This window comes from Spermophilus citellus (genome assembly GCF_964194105.1).
Source record: "Spermophilus citellus genome assembly, contig: SCAFFOLD_199, whole genome shotgun sequence".
Lineage (NCBI taxonomy): Eukaryota > Metazoa > Chordata > Mammalia > Rodentia > Sciuridae > Spermophilus > Spermophilus citellus.
Window position 1 is genome coordinate 301,192 of NW_027672771.1, and position 22,648 is coordinate 323,839.

The window sequence follows — 22,648 nt, forward strand, 5'->3', positions numbered from 1 at the left end:
TTCCTTTGCCTGAGGCCAGCCATGGGCTACTGACCCCACCCCTAGTGTACAAAGGTCACTCTAAGCCCACCTCTACTCTCTCACTCAGGGCCAAATGATAGTTAAGGGGTGAAAAGTCCTTCCAGGAATCAGACAAAAAGCATGAAAAAAGCCTGTCCCAAAGAACTCACATACCATGCTGCATCCAATTTCAGAGTGGGTCTCAGACACACCCTCTGAAGTCTCACCAGGACCCCAGGAAACCAACTACAAGCTCTGGGAGAAGGACCGGAGGCAAGAAAGGGGCACAGGCCTGGGCGGGCGTTGGAAGCCCCATCCCACCAGGTCCCAGCAGTGCAATTTTGGGCAGGGCACTGCACCTCTCTGTGCAGCCGGAGCATGAAGTGCACAAGTTAAGCCCCTGTCAAACAGCAAAGTGGATCGGCCATGTCCAGCAGTGCCAACACCGCAGACCTGGGAGATTGAGGCAGGACCGGGGCGCACTGAGGGCGAGGTCTGGCCTACAGCCCAGCCACCCTGAGCAATCCTTGGTAGCTGGGGCTGGTGGCAACGCTGCAGCCGCGAGGCATGCTGGACTGCCTCCAACGACACTGGCCTCCCCTCTCACCACCCCCCCACCCCGCCTCCCTGGCGCAGGCCTTGGTCTCTGCCTTCTCTCACCCTTCTCAGCCCCCAGGGGCCAACGCCGAGCCCACAGCCCACTGTGCACCTCACATGCTGCCTCCGGTGCCTTCACTTCCGCTGGCGGGAGAGACTTTGGTCCTCCCCTCACTACTCCGCCCTCACCTCTTCCAAAACTTGGCCTGGAACTAGCTTGGCCCCTCCCTTTACACCGCCCACCACACCTGACAGTGAGGACTAGTCATTCCTGTGACCTTCTATTCATATCTCTGCCCCTAAATCCACTCCACCCACTCTGTGACCCCAAAGGATTAAAACCCAGGTGCTAGGCAACACCTCAGTCTCTTGTGACCCTCAGGGTGTTTTTGCGCATGCACCTGCCCAGGCCCTGGACTTGGGAGCCTCAGCCCGACATGGACCACAGTAAAAGTAGTAATCATAGCAGCTGAGAACTTTAAGGACACCTCTTGTGTCCTCACAACTGCCCTAAGAGAGTATACCATCCTCCCTATTTCACAGAGAAAAAAAAAATGGCATGGCAAGATAAAGCAATGTGCTCCAAGTCACACAGCTAGGAAGTGGCCAGAACCCACATTGGAATCTGGCCTCCTCTGATGCCCAAAACAGTGCCCTCCATGACAACCCCCAGGCCCTGTCCCTGCTTGCACCAAGGGCACTTCCTCTTAGCCTCAGTCTTCACTCCCCACCCCATCCCTGGCCCCAATATTCACCAAGATAAAAAGAGTCATGCCCAGGAGGTCATCTGTTACAATACCGCTGGTCTTGATAAAAGTTTTATGAATAAAATGTTTCAACTTCATTGCATGAATTTCCTAAGAGCTTACTGTGACATTTCTTGGGCAGGACCTAGAAAATGATGAGACTGTATTGAATTCTGTAGTCCTCTTGGGTGTCATTTTGCTGAAATAAAGTACGATGGAATGGCATACAGAACATAGAATATATACATGTTATTAGGGAGAAGACACATGGAACTTCTTCACAGAGGAAATCATAATAATTGTTTCTAAAGAGGAGGAGCTAACATTTATTGAAGGCATACATTCTTCCAGTCCTGAAAATGAAAAAAAAATAGCATAAGTGTTCATAGTTAGTCAGAATTTGAACCTAAGTCTGAGTTTGATCCTGTTCCACAAGACAGCATAGTCTACTTCTTCTGGGTCAGGTTCTGTAAAATCATGAGCCTCTAAGGTCAGTTTACCCCTCTGTTGGGTTCTTCCTGGGCTACAGAATCTTACATGATAGTTATGTCTGTTAGAAAATGCAGGTCCACTCACCCTCCAAGATTGTCCACTCTCCAGGAAATAATTCTGCTCTATGATCCAGAGCATATGAATTCCCTTCTACATATCAACATGGCCCAATCCACCAGCTGAAGGAGTGGGTAAGGAGGCAAAATCACATCAAAGGGGCAGCTACAAGGTACCTAGAACAGCTCCAAGTGCTGTCCACTGACTAACTCATTTAGTCTGATAATATTGTATCAGTTAGCACAAGCAACACTGGGCTGACAGCAGCAGGATTTGAAGCAAGGGTAGGATCTTGGCACCTGGCACTCCAGGAAAGCAAGGGAGAAGTAGTTGTTAGCTCATCTGGCAAAGCCTGCATGTTGTTTGGGGCATTTTTCTTTGAAGCTTAGCCTCAAGTTCTTTTCTCCAGCCCTACCAATGATTTTTTGGGGATGCCTGACATCCTCTAGTAAACTACCCTTTCCACTTATAGCAGCTAGTATTTCTACCCAAGAACACTGGGCTCTGAAAAGCCAAAGCCCATTAGCGCACAGAATATTTAGGGGAAGCTTGCTAGAGACAGTGGTAAGAGAATCTTTATCTGCTTTAAGAGAGAGCCCTGGGCAGATGAGGTGGCACATGTCTGTATTCACAGCTACTTGGAAGGCTGGGCTAGGAGGATGGCAAGTTTAAAGTTAGCCTATGCAACTTAGTGAGACCATATCTCAATATAAATTCTTTTCAAAAGGGCTGGAAATGTAGCTTAGTGGTAGAGTGCACATACAAGATCCTGGTTCAATCCCCATACTGCAAAATGAAGAGAGAGAGAGAGAGAGAGAGAGAGAGAGAAACTGCAGGAAGCCTGTACATCCCCTTTCCTTAGCTAATTCATGTGGTTAAACCAACTCTACTTGGCTTCTCTGTGTCTTATAGCCTAAATATTCACACTGGGTCAGGCAGGAAGGCAGCAATTTATGGGGGATAAACATGCATCCTTCCTGCCACCTGGAGCCACCACAATTCCTGTGCAACCTCCTAAAGTAGCCCTCTCCCCATCAGTCCTACTCAGGTAAGTGCTGTCTGGTTCTAAGCACTTGAGAAAAATCCTCCTTCCTTGGGCTCTCAAATACTTTGATTATCTTTTTGATGGATATAAATGGTCTTTTACTTGCCCAGCTCACATATCAGGTTAGTGGCAGAGCTGAAGGTCTGGTCACCATCCAGATTCCAGGCTTTTAACCACCAAGTTTAAATCCATATGCCATATAGCCTCATTAAATTAAGAAAAAAAAAAGCAAAACAAGAACAACAGAAAAATAGTGCTCTGAGCCAAACCAAAAAAAAAAAAATCTCAAATTCCACTCCATATTTTCTTTTTATTTTAAAGAGAGAGTGAGAGAGGAGAGAGAGAGAATTTTTAATGTCTATTTTTTAGTTCTCGGCGGACACAACATCTTTGTTGGTATGTGGTGCTGAGGATCGAACCCGGGCCGCACGCATGCCAGGCGAGCGTGCTACCGCTTGAGCCACATCCCCAGCCCAACTCCATATTTTCTATTTGGCCATGAACACACCTCATAAGTATTGCTGTGAAATACAGTTGATGATGCCAATTTTGCAGAGCCTGATAGTCTTTTGCACTGCTCACCAATAACTTCTGGCTTTCCACCTTCTGGAAACCTGCAGGATTGCACTTCCATGGTGACTAGCCCGGACCAAAGAGTGTGCACAGAAGGTGTTTGTGCCATTTCTGGGTGGAGCATTTAATGCTAGTGAGAGATGAGCCTGAGGTATGTCTCTCTGATAGGAAAAATAATAATGCCCATGACAGTGTTTTCTCCATTGAACAGAGCCCTCAACCAAAGTATCATGGTTGCATAATGTGAGCAAAACACAGACCTTTTTGATTTTAAGCCATTGAAATTTGGGGGTTAATAACTATCATGGCATGCTGTAGTCTATCCTGACTGATTCAGCTGGACTCCTATATCCGTAGTTGAACCAGTTGAGGATCAAAAACTTTCTTTAAAAAAAAACTGCTTTGAGGGCTGGGGCTATAGCTCAGTCGCATAGTGCTTGCCTACCATGTGTGAGGCACAGGGTTTGATCCTTATACTGCATAAAATAAACAAATACAATAAAGGCATGCTGTTCATCAACAACTATAAAAGTAAAAAAAAATTTAAAAAAAAAAACTACATTTATGGGATGGAGTGGTGGCTCACTGGTAGAGCAATTGCTGAGCATATGTGAGGCACTGCATGCGATCCTCAGTTCCACATTTAAAAAAATTAGATAAAACAAACAAAATAAAGGTATTGTGTCCATATGTAACTGAAAATATTTTAAAAACTGCATTTATACTGAACATGTATAGACATTTCTTCGTGTCATTATTTCCTAAACAATACAGTATAACAACTATTTTCAAAGTATTTACATTGTACTATGTTTATAAGTAATTTAGAGGTGATTAAAAATGTACCAAAATATGTATAGGTTATACAAATAGTATGCCACTTTGTATCAAGAGTTGAACATCCGTGGATTTTGAAGTCCAGGAGAGGTCCTGAAACCAGGCTTTCAAGGATACCGAGGGACAACTGTACATAAATTATGATTGTTTACTCATTGATTCAAACATTTTTCTGCCCAGCTGGTCGAGAGTCAAAGCTCAAGCCACATTCCTCAAGGTCCTAGTTTAATACATCTGGGATGGGGAACACACCTGTGCAGCTGTCTGGTACTCCCAAGTGATTCTAATGGTCTATCAACACTGAGATTTCTGCATGGCTACATCTTGTGATGATAGATTAAAATATGGTGCCTACCCTTTAGGGCTACCTGGATTGGGAGAACAAGCCCAGAGCCAGAAAAATTACACTACTAACAGGGTAAATGATCTGAAATATGTAAAAATAAGTAAGAATATATAAGCAACTTATGAACAATAAAGCTTTACATGTAATAGAAAGTAGATATCCTTCATGGCAAATCCATTCATCACATGTAATAGAAAGTAGATATGCTTCTAGGAAAATCCATTCATCAACTCTGTGACCCCAGACCAAGAACCCAAGCAGTCAGTTTAACATGTAGACTATTATCTGTCACTATGCTTCCAGTTATGTAAAATAAAGCTTAGAAAACCTCTAAAGATGTGGCCCAGGGTCAAAATAGTTAGCACATGCCTGCATTGGACTCCATATCCAGGCTTTTATCTATCTAGGGTCTAAGGCCTTGACTGATTCATTTAAGGGCCCTGATTCTCTTACAGTTTTCTCTCTTTTTTCCCCTTTACCTTGAACCGTGTATTCTGGCCACATTAACTGCCTATCACTGCAGGCTCACACCATGCTACTTACTGCACACTACAGTGCTTTGGCTCCTGCTGTCATGTCTGTCTGGAGTGCCTTACTTCAATCCTTACAACTTTGTTTCTGAACCCCAGCCATATCATTGAATACTTGGTTGGGTGGCCCCATCCTTGGTGCTATGACTGCCCCTGACAGCACATTCCTTTACTGGCTGACTGAACACCTCCATCATTAGAATGAAGTTGGGTCTCAGTTTCCTTTCCACTGGGGACACTGTATTAAAGCACCAGCCATGGCCCCATCAATGCTTACCTCAGCTAAATCAAATCTCTACAACCCACAAGACAGATCCTTCCAACAAGACCACATAGTGAAATATTTATGAAAGGCCTTTGTTTTCTTGTAGTTTTGTGACTGCTGTACAATTCTCCACCTTTGTGAATCTCAGTTGTCAGGTGTAAAATGAACTAAAGGGAGTACCTGCCTCATGGTTGTGAGAATTTATTAAGATGTAAACTTACATGCCTTGCCTGGTTCATAAGGGAGACATGAACTAAATCCCAACCACCTTGGTTGTTATGAGTATCTTCTTATTAAACCACTGCTATTATCCCTACTCAACATGCCCCAAAGACATCATCATTAATATTATCACTCATACATCCCACCAAGTCTAAGTGACTGTGCTAAACTTTCCTTCCTAGAATGTATAGTATTCTCAGAATCCTCAAAATGAGTTCTTCAGAGTCTTGTGGTGATTCGGTGTCCCAATCATGAATTATCTCCCTGGTACCTCCAGGAAGCTTCCCAGTGCATCCTCAGGAAGTCTGTAGCTGCTAAACAGTTCCATTCAGGCTCTTTGGATATGGCTAAGAAAACATAGGTTCTCCTTAGGCTCCCACTTTCACTGACATTCTCCCCACTATCGGTGTTTCCAATTCATTTATGGTCGTTCCAGGCCACTGTGGAGGTGACCCCCACCTCTCCCTATGGGAGGGTCAGGATGGCAGTCAATCAGGCCTGTGGGCTTCTGGAATCATTGATAACTCTAAAAGGAACAATACCTACACCAAGCTTATTTTCTTTCTTACTAGAAGGAACTCAAAGAATGGGGATTTCAGTTGGGAATAATAATGCCCTCAGAGTGATCTAATATTGTTTCCCTTCCCTCCTCATCTTTCACATATCTGAAACACAGTAGGCAAAATTGGGGTTTTGGTGAGGCATTCCAGTTGAGGTTGCCTGTTGAATGAGTCTGGCCTATTATAAAAGGACAGAAAAACAGACTATCTCCCCACACCCCAATTGTCATCAGAACAGGCAACCTATGAGGGAAACCAAAGCTCAAGCCACAAAATAGAAAATGTAAGTTTGGCTTTTCTGATTAAAAAGATTCTGAGGACCCAAGTTTGTTGAGCAGTGTTTGCTGAGACCCCACACTGAGATGAACACTCAGGGGGTCTGTGGAAAAGGAAATAGACTCCCATTTGTAGGAAGAAAAGGAAGCAGCAGGTATGTTGAGATTGTTGGAATGAGAAGAGACTAGAAATAAATGAAGAGATAAATTGATGGCCCAAGAGGCACATTGCCTCCAGGGAAGCCAGTGGCAAAAGTAAGAGGACATCATAGTGGGAAGTTTCCCCAGAGAGCTGGAGCAAGAAATAGCCTTTTTTTCCAGAACCATGTAGATACACAACTACTTAAATACTATTCAGCACTAAAAAATGACAAAATCATGGCATTTGCAGGGAAATGGATGGCACTAGAGCAGATTATGCTAAGTGAAGCTATCCAATCCCTAAAAAATAAATGCCAAATGCCATCTTTGATATAAGGAGAGCAACTAAGAACAGAATAGGGAGGAAGAGCATGAGAAGAAGATCACCATTAAACAGGGTCGAGAGGATGGAGGGAAAGAGAGGGAGAAGGGAAATTGCATGGTAAAGGAAGGAGACCCTCATTGTTACACAAAATTACATATAAGAGGAAGTGAGGGGAAAGGGGAAAAACAAGAGAGAAATTAATTACAGTAGATGGGATAAAGAGAGAAGATGGGAGTGGAGGGGAGGAGAGGGGAGGGGAGGGGAGGGGGGATAGTAGTGGATATGAATGGGAGCAGAATACAACAGACACTAGTATGGCAGTATGTAAAAAAGTGGATATGGAACCGATGTGAATCTGCAATATGTATACAGGGAGAAATGGGAGTTCATAATCTGCTTCAATAAAATGTATGAAATATGATATGTCAAGAGCTTTGTAATATTTTGAACTAATAATAAAAAAGGAATCAAAAAAATTTTTTAAAAAGTCACAGGAAGAAATTTAATAAATAAATAAATTTTTATTCGCATCTGATCTGACTCATTTGGCTGAAACAATAAGCTTACATTCTACAGCCTGGGCTGACCCTCCTGTACCCCACTGCCAATAAACCATAAAGAGTGTGATTACTTCTTTTTGCATAAAGAAGGACCATTAAATCAGTTGGCTTCTCTTTTGTGTAGCTTCTGACAGCAACATCTAGCAACCTATCTTGTGTTCTCATATCAGCCATTTCTAGGGGAGAAAAAAAGTTTGGGAGGCACGATCAAGGAACATTTTTCACAATTTAGCAATATCTAAGCAACAGCCTTTCAATTAAAAAAAAAAGAAAAATAAAAGGAAGAACAAATTCCACCATTACAAGTAAGGAAAGAGGACATTAGCTGGGTGTGGAAGTGCAGGCCTGTGATTCTAACTACTCAGGAAGCTGAGGCAGAAAGATAGAAAGTCTGAGGCAACTTAGAGGGACCCTGTCCCAAAATAAAATAAAAAGGGCTGGCGATGTAGCCCAGTGGTAGAGTACCTCTGAATATAATCCCCTGTACAAAAAAAAAAAAAAAAAAAAAAAGAAAAAAAAAGATGGCATTAGGATGAACACTGTGGTGATGAATTGAAATCAGTAGTATTATTATGAACTAAAGATTTTTGATGAAAGGAAAAAGAAAATAAAGAAGAAGAGATGTACGTGTATGCATGCATTTATAGACATAACATAGTTCCAAATTCTGAACACTAAGAGGACTCTTATTCCATAGAAATCAGCAGGACAGATCTCCACCCAGATCTGGCTTCTAAATACCATTCTCCAATAAAAGAGACCAGGGCTCTTGAAGAAATGGTTGCTCCCAGAGCCAGAACAGGAAAAATGTAAAATAATCCTGGAACACCTTGTGGTGCCAGAAGATAGAGAGCTGCTTAATAAGGGGTAGAGGCTTATTTTTTTTAAATAATTGATACAGTATAATTATATATCTCAGGAGGATTCATTGAGACATATTTGTAATGCATGCAGCATAACTTGGTCAATATGATAGGGGCTTATTGAAAGGATACAGGATCCAATCTGAAAGAGTTCTCAACAGCCAAAGTTGGAACAGTCTGAGCAACTAAATAATGATAGTATTGGATTAAAAGTGATAGAATTAAATAGAAAACCATGAGCCTATGTGAATAGAAAAAAATTAAAAAGGAAAGAATAGAGAAAGAGAGATTTGTTTTCTTAAAGAAAATTACAGTTTATAAATAAAGAAAGAATGAGGAAAATGAAAACAAAATCACCTTTAGGAGACATAATAATAATATTTATGGGTAAGACCTATGAATGGATGCCAATATTTAAGTGAGCAAAAGCAAAGATTTTTTTTTTCCTCTAGTATGGGAAATTAAACCAGGGCCTCAACCATGACAGGCCAGTGTTCTACCACTGAGCCACATCTGCTAAGTGAGTAAAAATTCTGAGAGAAATAAGATATTCTCAAAATATCTCCCCCAAGATATTTATTAATCACAAATGGAGAGATAGTAAGTTTATTGTAAGTAATCCAAGAAGCATCACATTAATCAAATGATTGGAATTAACATCACTCCTTACTAGCCATGTCGGTGTATCCCCCTTCCTACCAAATAATCCCATAAGGACCTCTCACCTCTGTGGCATCTCCCTACAAAATCCATAACCTGGCCCAGTCATAAGGAAACACCAAACCCAAGAGGAGAGACCTTGAGTTTGGTATTTACTTATGGTGAAGATTGGTAAAATTCAAATAAAGTCTATAGGTTAGTTGATTGTTTTGTACCCAGGTTGATGTCTTTGTTTTGATCATTCTACTATAGTTATTTGTTTATGTATTTATTGGGGATTGAAGCCAGGGGTGCATGGCCATTGAGAGACATCCCAATTTTTTTTTAATTATGAGACAGGGTCTTGCTAAGTTGTTTAGGGCCTTGTTTACTTGCTGAGGCTGGCCTTAAGCTTGCAATCCTCCTGCCTTAGCCTCCTGAGTTGCTGGGATTACAGGCATGCACCATTGTACCAATGCTATTTAATTGTTTTAAGAGTCAATATTAGAGGAAACTGGGTAAAAGAAATATGGGAATATTCTGTGGTTTTGTAGAGGGGGAAGGAAACCTCCAACAGCACCAGGACAAACAAAACCCTTCATTAATAAGTGTAGTAACCAAGTGTTGAGCTCCCCACCATCATTTTATGTTAGGTCTGTGTGAGGGTGTGTGACATACTTCACATCAGTGGACAAATAAATCTCTCTGCTGCACTTTTACCCTTGCAAAATCTGATGTGAGCACAGGAGACCAAATCAGAGGGTATTTCTCAGCAGAGCTAGATCATCAGAAGAGTAAGGTGCAAAGGGAAGTCCAGAGCAGCCTTTGAAATTAGGGAGTTGAAAATAAAAGAATTGTTCTGATAAGGGACAAAGTGGAGGAGAATATTGGGGAGGGGAAGGTAATATAAAAGTTAGAAAGGGACAAATGTTAAGGGAGCTTTGAAGGAATATTCCTAACATTTATATAAGTTGTTTGCATTGAAAACTTCTCCCAGATTCCCAGACCCTTTTAAAGTCTGCTCCACACACATGTCTGGTTTGAGTGTCCATGGGGCACTGTGTGTCTATCAATTTGTATGTGTATGTATGTCTAAGTATTTGAGTGTCTACAAGTATGTATGTCTATATTTCTATGCTTTTGTGTGTCTGTGAGACAGTCCATGTCTGTGTGTGTGCATTTGTGTGTCTTTATTTTTATGTGTTTGGGTCCACCTATAAGAGTGCATCTGTGAGTGCATATGTTTGTCTGAGCCTGTATGTCTTGTGTGTGTGTGTGTTTGTGTGTGTGTGTGTGTGTTTGTTGGAGATCCAAACAAAGAACAGATGGGCATGACACAGTTGAGATCTTTAGGAGCTGCCCTGAATTAAGCAGAAAGCAGAAGGTGTGCAAGAGGCAGAAAAAAAATAAACCAAGTGGAAGGAGCTGTGAAAAAATATACCCTAACCTGAAATTAGGTCTCCTTATATTCACATAAAAAGTCACAGGACTCAAAGGATCAACAAGACGTCAGACAAGACAAATTGAACCCTAGGTGTCATAAGAATGTAAGGTCCTAGGAATTCCATGACATCTTTGTACAGGCATTGAATTTCCCCAGGCAGTTGGAATGCCAGTGGAGGTGAGTTTCAAGTAAGTAGTAGCTAAAGACTTCAGAGGGCAGGAAGACCCACCTCCTGTTTTAGGGACAAAGGAGGCAAGGCACAAAAATAGCAGGAAACAGTTTTATTTGGCTGCAGCCAGGTTCAGAGGGCACAGGTTTTACTTTAATCAATTAATCCCCTGAACCCCAAGTAGAGGGAGTTTCAGAGTTTTATACCCAGCATGTAAAGGCAGTGGCTCAGAATTTCAGACTGCAGAAGTTCACATAAAAGCAGCTTTATTCTTTCACTGGTATGAGCATGTTACCTCTTCAAAGTCAACACCTGAGAAAGGGAGAACTTCTCGCTTTTCTTTCCTCCCCCTGCCTACTATTACAATGAAGCAAAGTTGGTAACTTGGGCTCTTGATATAGTTCAATTGATATAGTGCTTGGCTTGAATGCAAAAGACTCTGGGATGAATCCCCGGCACCAAAAAAAAAAAAAAAAAAAGATCATAATTTTTTGTAGGAATTTAGGAACTGAAGAATTACACCTCTGCTATAGAAGCATATTTTTAAGCTTCATATCATTTACTAGTTTTTACTATTCAAATACTTTCAAGAACACTCAAGTTTTTTTTAATAGGGTATAATTGGGGTAAATCAATTTGGACTATGTTTGAAAATAAAGCTAAAAGATTCATTTTTATTTCTCACCATGAGATAATTTGAAGAATGTGCTTAACACACAGTATATCTTCAACTTAGTTTATGTTTTTCTTTGGTGTTTGTAGTCTACTTATGATTTTTGACCTAGACTAAACATAGACATTCTTTTCATAAAATAGTTTCTTGGTATGAAAGCAAGAGAACAAGATACATCTACTGAAAAAGTACTTCCTCCACCAGCAGTTTGACTAAACACCTGAAGATTTAAGAAAATCATTTTATTTTCTTCATCATGGCAAATCTGTCCTCTATAAACCCACACATGAAAGGCTTAAGTGGACAAATCCACACAGCACACAAGAAAACCACATGAGCTAATGCATTTTCAACTGTGATTCAGTGGTTCCCAGTTCTGACTAAAGGGGATGGTCACCTGAAGGGCTCTTTAATTTTAAAAATATAAATTGCATTAAAACATTATTGCAGTGATTTTAGGACCAAAAAAAAATCACAATGCAGAAATTTAATAGATGACTCCATATGTATGTAAATGTCATTATTAAGTGCAATGAAAAGGCCTAGATAAATGCAACAATATCCAGCAGATGATTTGATATGAATGAACAAGACAAACCAGCATGAAGGGAGATGTGGGAACTGGAGGCGCAGAGCACTGGTAGGGCTTGGGTGCAAGACGTGCGTGGTACTGTATTACATTCCAGCACCCCAAAGAAGCACATATTGAGTAGGATTATGTTTCAAAATTATACCAGAATAGGAGGCTACTGGATTCTCTCTAAACATGGATACACCAAATAAATACCTACTTCTGTTTTGAGTCCCTCTTAAATAAAGTTATACATGGATTGAGAGACCTATGCATTGGACCACTGAGAAAATATCTACCATCCCAAGGGCAGGCAAAGTTGGGGTACACTTGGGCATTAGTCCTGCCTTGAGCAATGTGCCACATAATTGGGACACACTACCAAAATCCAGTGTCACCCAGAGTAGAGGAAGACTGATTGGAGTCACAAATGGATCACATGGGACATGAAATGACTTGTAGCTGGAAACACAATTTGTCTGGTGCTCATAGAAGAATGATCTGGATATACACAAGTATCAGGATGAGAGGAAAGGGGTGGTTTTCTATGGATGTGGTGGGTCATGAGCTTTATCCATGGGACTAGGGCAGAAGGGGAGTGAGGTCTCAAGGGTCCCAGTTTATCCCTACAAGGGATTTGCCAGCATGATCTGCAAACTGTGGTTGCTAACAGTTGAGCTTCTCCCTAGCCAGTCCCTAAGGGTAGACAGGACAAATGCAGTCCACCCAGCAGCCCTGCCTGAGCCCTCTCCCCACTACCTCAGTAATAACTCCAGGCCTGAACAGTTTTTTCTGAAAGAAGTATGTCCAGGCACTCAGGGTCCCAACATTTTTCCCTATCTCATGGACTCCATCCTAACCCACCAAGATTTGGGAGCAATGGCAACTGTGCATGTGCATATCTCCCTGGGTCACAAAGTAGGGGCTTCACATTGATGTCTGAGTATTTCCCTGTGCTACAATCCACACCAGGAGTGAAGCAAAAGGGGTCAAAACCCTGTTTCTTTCTAGAATAGGCTCACACCACCTTCCTGCAGTTAGCACAGGAAGCCTGGTGTCTAACCAACAGGAATTCAGTCACCAGCTAAGTAGGAGAGCTTCTGCAGCCTGAGTCCAGCTGTGGGAAAGGCTCCTATCAAATAGGCGAAGGAACCAGTCCTCCAACGACGTGGGTATGGAGAAAGAGACCCACTCAAATGGGGCTAGAATATCAGTTTAGTGCAGCCATTTTTAAAAAAGGCATGGAGTTCTTTAAAAGCTAACAACCACTCTGGATGCATTTCCTAAGGAACTTGAACCAGTGTGTTAATAAATGGCTGCATGCCCAATGATGTTCAAGTATCCACAGGAACAAGGATGAGGGAACATCTGAAGTGGCTTCTGGATAAGGAGACTCCTCCCAGCCACAGGGCCATCACCTACTCCCCTGAGAAACTACTTCCGTTAAATGCACCTGCTCATAAGTCCACAGGTGGCTGATATTTACCAGATGCTCAGGAGACCTCAGATGAGCCAGGTGTGGGATCCTCATGTCAGGCAGAGCCAAACCAGGACCAGGAAAATATCACAAAGGGCATGAGACCCCTAGTAAATGCAGTCCACAGGGGGGACCCTCAGCCCAAAGACATTCTGACAAGGTGTCTGGCCTGGGAGAGAAAGAGGGAGTACACATGCATGCACACACACACACACACACACACACACACATTTTTACTGGAAATGGGGACAAGGGACTTGAATTTTAGGAATTCATTGATACTTGTGTACAGCTTTCGTCTGGGAGATGGAGTTCTGGATCTGACATTTTGTTTCCCTTACATTTAGAAGTTTCAGGGGGACCCAGGCAGGAGAGCACACACATGTAATCCCATCCACTCAGGAGGCTGAGGCACATGTTCAAGGCCAGACTCAGCCTCTGCCTCAAGATAAATGAAAAAAAACTAGTTGGGATGTAGCTCAGTGGGAGAGGAGCTCTGCATTCAATCCACTGTAACCCCCCTGCCCCCCAAATAAGAAAAGGTCAGGAGGAAGAAAAACCTGAGACCCCTGCAGATCTCAGCCCCCTTGGGTAGGAAAGGGGCCATGATCACAACACTCTGAAATCCACCAAAGAAGAAATTCAGGGAGGAGACTTGAGCTGCCAATTTGCACAGGAGATACCCATGTGTTCAATAATAAGAATAAAAAGAATCCAACATCATTAGAAACCCGAGAAACGTCAACTAAAACCCTATCAGAGAGAAAAATAAAGATATCAATGAAGATAGGAAACAAAAGAATTCTACTAAACTCAAGGAGTTTAAGTTGTTGTTTGACTTCGTCATGGCTGCCAATCTTACTGGGGTGAGGTGGTATCTTAGGGTGGTTTTGATTTGCATTTCCTTGACTGCTAGAGATGGTGAGCATTTTTTCATGTACTTGTTGATTGATTGTATGTCCTCCTCTGTGAAGTGTTTGTTCATGTCCTTGGCCCATTTGTTGATTGGGTTGTTTGTTTTCTTATTGGCTAATTTTTTGAGTTCTTTGTATACTCTGGATATTAGGGCTCTATCTGAAGTGTGAGGAGTAAAAATTTGTTCCCATGATGTGGGCTCCCTATTTACCTCTCTTATTGTTTCTCTTGCTGAGAAAAAACTTTTCAGTTTAAGAAAGTCCCATTTGTTGATTCTTGTTATTAACTCTTGTGCTATGGGTGTCCTGTTAAGGAATTTTGAGCCCGTCCCCACAATCTGCAGATCGGAGCCAACTTTTTCTTCTATCAGATGGAGAGTCTCAAATTTGATATCTAGCTCCTTTATCCACTTTGAGTTGACTTTTGTGCATGGCGAGAGTAGGGGATTCAGTTTCATTTTGTTGCATATGGATTTCCAGGTTTCCCAACACCATTTGTTGAAGATGCTATCCTTTCTCCATTGCATGTTTTTAGCTCCTTTATCAAATATAAGATAGTTGTAGCTTTGTGGATTAGTCTCTGTGTCCTCTCTTCTGTACCATTGGTCCACCCGCCTGTTCTGGTACCAGTACCATGCTGTTTTTATTACTATTGCTCTGTAATATAGTTTGAAATCTGGTATCGCTATACCACCTGATTCACACTTCCTGCTTAGAATTGTTTTTGCTATTCTGGGTCTTTTATTTTTCCATATGAATTTCATGATTGCTTTATCTATTTCTACAAGAAATGCCATTGGGATTTTGATTGGCATTGCATTGAACCTGTAGAGAACTTTTGGTAATATCGCCATTTTGATGATGTTAGTTCTGCCTATCCATGAACAAGGTATATTTTTCCATCTTCTAAGATCCTCTTCTATTTCTTTCTTTAGGGTTCTGTAGTTTTCATTGTAAAGGTCTTTCACCTCTTTTGTTAGGTTGATTCCCCAAGTATTTTTTTTTTTTTGAGGATATTGTGAATGGAGTGTTTTTCATCATTTCCATTTCAGAAGTTTTGTTGCTGATATACAGAAATGCCTTTGATTTATGTGTGTTGATTTTATATCCTGCCACTTTGCTGAATTCATTTATTAGTTCTAGTAGTTTTTTTGTAGACCCTTTTGGGTCTTTAAAAAAAAAAAGGAGTTTAAGTGCTTCTTAATTATTTGTGGAAACTGTTTTGCTATTAAAGACACATGATAGTCCCCCACTGCAGGGACTTGCTGCAATCAGTTCATATGACCGGGATAATACATTAATAGTCATGGTACATTCAGCTTAAAAATAGTATAAAATACCATGGGTAAGTTTTACACGGGTGCCATATGCATGTGGTATTATATATAACTATGATGCACTAAGAAACAATCCAGCATGCTTTACTCTTAATGGAAGCCTCCAGTCCTAAAATTTATCCACAGTTAAATATATGTAAACTTAACCAAGAAACTTCAGAATTATAAGAGCAAAAAATTATCAGAGAAAAAAATTAATAATAAGAAGTTATTACCTAACACGTGCATTGTGAAGCTGTTCTGTTACAATTGTCATCAAGGAATCACGAAGACAACAGAGTCCACCCAGGAACCCACGTGGTTGTAAAAATCATACACTTAATTGCAACGGAAAAGTCATTAAAAATCAAACCCTAACCAGGCCAATCTCAGCAACTTAGCTAGACCAGCGGGCAGAATAAAAACTAAAAACTACCAGGGAGAGAGCTCAGTGGTAAAGCACCCTTCTGTAACTACAAAAGAAAAAAAAAAACAATAAACTCCACAAAACTAGCTTAAGAATAGGCAAGGTCCCTATTCACCGCAGCTTCCCTCCTGCAGGAAAATGGTGTTTGGAAATTTGATTTTTTTGCGGGGGAGGGGGGTGCTGGGCATTGAACTCAGGGGCACTCCACCACTGAGCTTCATCCCCAGCCCTATTTTGCATTTGATTTCGAGGCAGGGTCTCCCTGAGTCTCTAAGTGCCTCACCCACTTGCGGAGGCTGGCCTTGACCTCACAATCCTCCTGCATCAGCCCCCACCCCCAGCCGCTGGGAATGACAGGAGTGTGCCATTGCCTGGCTTGGAGATTGGATTTTTCTAGTGGTCCCACCTGTCAATCACCACAGCCTGGGAAGATGCCAGGCTGTCTTGCTCACCTGCCAGATAGATAGGACTTGAGCAGGGGCTGAGGCTGCCCCAGGGGATGCGGAGGCTGCCCCAGGGGATGCGGAGGCTGCCCCAGGGGATGCGGAGTCTGCCCCAGGGGATGCGGAGGCTTCCCCAGGGGATGAGGAGGCTGCCCCAGGGGATGAGGAGGCTGCCCCAGGGGATGCGGAGGCTGCCCCAGGGGATGCGGAGGCTGCCCCAGGGGATGCTGGGCACCATCTCCTGGTGCCCAGCAGCCAAGCCTGCCCTGGGGAGCTTCGGCTCCTGCATGGCAGGGCCACCCGGGAGCCTAGGCACAAAAGAAGCCTGGAGTCCAACTGCAGGAATCTGAGGGGAACCGCCGACAGCAGAGATATGAATCCCACACCAAACGCGGAGGCCCGCCCCCTGCTCCTGGCTACGCTCAGGATTGGACAGCGCTCAGCACGGGGGCTTCTGATTGGACAGGGCATCAGTCAGTCTCTGCTCTCCCCAGTCTGAGCCCAGCGACCCTTCTTTTTGAGTGACAGGGGGATGATATCCGCTCCAGGTGATGAGGCCAGAATGGCAGGGTTTGGCTGCAGCTTGTTTTCTTTTCCTTTTGAGGTCTGGGCATGGAGTCAGGGTTAGGGTGACCAGAATTCTAAGTTCTGTTGGGTTTTGATGTTAAGAAATTGAAGTCATTTCTTGAAAGTTGCATCACCTGGGCCCCCTCCTATAATAAGACCACCCAGAGCGTCTTCGGGGTGCTGACTTATCCTCTGTTCATATGTGCAAAATTCTCCAAGCAGAATTGGCCTTTCCCCCATGGGAACTGCCCAGTGCATCACAAGCAGCACTGGTGGCGGCTCACTGGGGGCCTGGCAGGTGCCCTGGAGGAGTTAACCACCCAGTTGGCAGTGTGAGAGCTGATGTTCCTCCAGCTGAGTTGAATCTATCTCGAGCCCACATTGAGGCTGGAGTCAGAGTAAGGAGATCAGCACAGAAGAGACCCCCAGAACGCAGACCTGGTAAACCCCAGCTGCACCAGGGCTCCTGCACTCTCTGATGAACTGGGGGTTGAATTCAGAGGCCTCGACCTCTGAGCCCCTTCCCCAGCCCTAGTTTGAATTTTATTTAGAGAAAGGGTCTCACTGAGTTGCTTACACCTTGCTTTTGCTGAGGCTGGCTTTAAATCGCCATCCTCCTGCCTCAGCCTCCTCAGCCACTAGAATGACAGGCTTGTGCCACTTTTTTTTTTAACCTGTGGTGGCCACAGATTAACAGCCTTGCACAGATCAAGGCCACCCTGGTTCCTGACAGTCCCCTGGATTCCAGGCAAAGGGATCCTGCCTCCTCCTAAAACCAATGACCCCCTGCCCAGGTGTGCATCCTTAGTATCAGCTGAATACTCTGCACTTGACAAGAAAAAAGAAACAACAACAACAAAAGAGAGACCCTACCTGCTTGTCTTGATGCAAACGAAGTCAATGTGTTGCCAAAGAGAGCTCTAGTTTTGTTGCCCCTATTCAGTGGTGCAAAAAGTCACATAATACAGAGAAGACTTCTCCTTAAGAGGGGCTCAAGGGTCTCTCTCTTTAAGGAAAAACAATTTGCATTTGATTGGGAGTCTAGGAAATCCAATTCCAGGTTTTCCTAATTTGGTAAATAACTCCTTAGACTCCAATGCACCCTGCTCTTCTCTGCCTTTGTTAACCATAGAGGCCTGGAGATTACTTGCCCCCTGGACCCCTGCACTTGCAGATGAATGGGGGGGTCCTATCTTCACCATGCAGTGCCACCTTCCCACAGGCTCCAACACCTTTGGCAGCATCCAATGGGGGAGTGGTTCAGAAAATTCTGGAATGTACCTAAAGACATTTCCTTATCTGGCTATGATGCTATCAAGTTGGACCCATGGTCCTTTTAAGTATTCTTTATCTTTTTTCTGTTTTATTCATTTTTTTAGTTATACATGAAGATAGAGTCCATTTTGATAAACTTATCCAAACATAAAATATACCTTATTCTCCTTAGTACCCCATTCATGTGGGTGGGCATGATGGACTGATTCACTTAGTTATTTTCATATATTTAAATAGGAACATTATGGTAGATTCATGCTACTGTCTTTCCTGTTCTTATCTCCCCTCCCTTCCTGTTGTTCCCCTTTGTCTAATCTACTGAAATTCTCTTTGTGCCCCCCATTCCTTGTGATGTAGATATCACATATCAGGAAAACATGTGACTTTTGGTTTGGGGGGGATTTCCTAATTTTACTTTAGCATGATACTAACCAGACGGAGAATTGAATCCTTGGGTATGGGGGTCTGTGGGTGGCCAGGTGCAGGAGCTTGTCTCTGGGTTGCATTCCTTGCATCTGAGAGGATTTTCAACACCAATGAGGTAAACAATGTGGCAAGAAAACTGGCAAAAATTTCTGTAATATTCCAGCCAGGAAAATTCATAAGCACATATTAGGCTACATAAAATGATAACTTAGCTTTTCTGCTTTATTTGTCTCACAGGATTAAGGGTGCACACTCTCCATCCTTCAGGGGACATCTTGAGATCAATTAGCAAAATGTCAGGTTCTCATTTTCCCACATTATAATTCCTTATTATTCCATCTTAATTGCCAAGAAAATCTCGAGCCTGGAAAACAACAAAATATAGATAAATTGCTAGATTATCATCAACTTTGAAAATTACTTCAGAAATCAATTAATACATTTGTAGACCCAGATGTGAAGAAATATAAAATAGACCTACAAATTAACATTTAACTTTACAACTGCTCAAAAAAATACTTGCAGTTATGCTGATATGGGAGCACATGCCACTAGTCTTCACTACCTCGAGGCCACAGCAGGAGGAGGATTTAGGCTACAAGACAATAATTCTGGGTAACTTTAACACACCTCTTTTACCACTGGATAGATCTTCCAAACAAAAGCCAAACAGAAATTATAGAACTCAATAATACAATCAATAACTTAGATTTAACTGACATACATAGACTATTTCATCTTTCAACAGGTGAAGACAATTTCTTCTCAGCAGCAAATGAATATTTCTCTAAAATAGACCATATATTATTCCACAAAGCAACTCTAAGGAAATACAGAAAAGTAAGGATACTAAACTGCATTCTATAAGATCATAATGGATTGAAATTAGAAATCAATGATAAAAATAGAAGATTCTCCAACAACTGGAGACTAAATTATATGCTAGTGAATGAAAAATGGGTTGCAGAAAACATCAAAGTGGAGATTTAAAAATTCTTAGAAGTGAATGAGAATACAGATACAACATATCAAAGTCTCTGGGACACTATGATGGCATTACTAAGAGGAAAGTTCATTGCATGGAGTTCATTCCTTAAAAAAAAGAAAAAGTCATGTAAATGACCTAAAATTGCATCTCAAAGCCCTAGAGAAAAAAATGAATCAATACCAAAAGCAGTAAAGGATAGAAAATAATTAAAATCAGAGCTGAAATCAATGAAATTGAAACCAAAGAAGCAATTAAAAATTGACAAAATGACTGGGAATGGAACCACCATTTGACCGAGGTATCCCACTCCCCAGTCTATACCCAAAAGACTTAAAAACAGCATACTACAAGGACATAGCCACAATGATTTTAGCAGAACAATTCACAATAGCCAAACTGTGGAGCCAATCTAGATGTCCTTCAATAGATGAAGGGATAAAGAAAATGTCATATTTGTACACAATGAAATATTACTCAGTAGTAAAAGAGAATAAAATCATGGCATTTGCAGGTAAATGGATGGCAATGGAGAAGATAATGCTAAGTGAAGTTATTCAATCCCCCAAAACAAATGCCCAATGTTTTCTTTGATATATGGAGGCTGACTATAGTGGGGAAGGGAGGGAGAGCATGGGAGGAATAGATGAATTCTATTTAGGGCAGAGGGGTGGGAAGGGAGGGGGAAGGGAGGGGCCAGGGGATTAGCAAGGGTGCTGGAATATGATGGACACCATTATCCAAAGTACATGTATGAAGAAATGAATTGGTGTCAACATACTTTATATACAGAGATGAAAAATTGTGCTGTACAAGTGTAGTAAGAATTGTGATACAGATATTTTTTAAATTAATTATTTTTTTAAAAAAATTTCAAAATGAAAAGTTGGCCCTTTGAAAAAATAAATACATTTGATAAACCCTTATCCATGTTAATGTAGAGAAAGAAAAAACTCCAATTACTAAAATCCATGAAAAAAAGGAATATCAAGATGAACACTAGATAAATAAATATAATTTGAAATTATTTTGAAAATTTGTACTCTGATAAAATAGAAAATATTGAAGACATCAACAAATGTCTAGAATCATATAGTTTATCCAAACTGAGTGAGAATGATATATACAAGTTAAACAGATCATTTTCAAGCAATGAATTAGAAGACACCTTCAAAAGCCTACCAACCAAAAAAAAAAAAAAAAAAAAAAGAAGCCCAGGACAACTAACACCAACAATCCTCAAATTATTCCATGTAATTGAAGAAGAGAGAACACTTCCAAACTCACTCTATGAGGCCAATATCACCTTTATTCTAATATCAGACAAAGACACATCAAGAAAGAAAACTTCAGACAAACCTCTCTAAAAAACAGATGCAAAAATTCTCAATGAAATTCTGGCAAATAAAATACAAAAACATATCAAAAAGATGGTGCATCATGATCAAGTGGAATTCACCACAGGGATGCAAGTTTGGTTAAACATACAGAAATCAATAAATGTAATTCATCGCATCAGTAGATTTAAACATAAGAATCATACGATCATCTTAATAAATGCAAAAAAAAAAGCATTCGACAAAATGCAGCACCTCTTCATGCTCAAAACACTACAAAAACTAGGGATAACAGGAACTTACCTCAATATTGTAAAGGCTGTCTACACTAAGCCCAAGGCCAACATCATTCTAAATTGAGAACAACTGAAGGCATTCCCTCTAAAATCAGGGACAATACAGGGATGCCCTCTCTCACCATTTCTATTCAACATAGTTCTTGAAACACTGGCCAGAGCAATTAGACAGAGGAAAGAAATTAAAGGAATAAGTATAGGAAAAGAAGAAATTAAATTAGCACTATTTGCTGATGATATAATTCTGTACCTAGAAGACCTAAAAAATTCAACTAGAAAACTTCTATAACAAGAATTCAGCATAGTAGCAGGATATAAAATCAACACCCATAAATCAAAGGCATTTCTGTATATCAGTGACAAATCCTCTGAGAAGGAGATGAGGAAAAACTACCCCATTAACAATATCCTCAAAAAAAGATACTTGGGAATTATCAAAAGAGGTGAAGGATCTATACAATGAAAACTACGGAACACTAAAGAGAAATCAAAGACCTTAGAATATGGAAAGATTTCATTTGATCTTGAATAGGCAGAATTAATATTATCGAAATGCCCATAATACCTAAGCACTATACAGATTTAATGCAATTCTGATCAAAATCCCAATGGCATTCCTCATGGAAATAGAAAAAGAAATCATGAAATTCATCTGGAAAAATAGAAGACACAGAATGGCTAGAGCAATTCGAAGCAGAAAGAGTGAAGCAGGTGATATTGCTATATCAGACCTTAAATTATTCTACAGAGCTATATTAACAAAAACAGCATGGTATTGGCACCAACACATGCTGGTAGACCAATGGTACACAATAGAGGACACATCAACTAACCCATAAAATTACAACTATCTTATATTAGACAAAGGTGCCAAAAACATGCACTGGAGAAAGGATAGCATCTTCAAAAAATAGTGCTGGGGAAACTGAAAATTCATATGCAAAAAAAAATGAAATTGAACCCCTATCTCTCACCATAAACAAAAGTTAACTCAAAATGGATCAAAGACCTAAAAATTAAACCAGAGACACTGCATGTAACAGAAGCAAAAGTAGGCCCTAAACTTCATCATGTGGGATTAGGCCACAACTTTCCTAATAAGACTCCAATAGCACAAGAATTAAAACCAAGAATCAACAAACGGGATGGATTCAAACTAAAAAGTTTTTTATCAAAAAAAAAAAAACAGAATGGAGAGTCTACTCCCTGGGAGCAAATTTTTACCACTCATACATCAGATAGAGCACTAATCTCT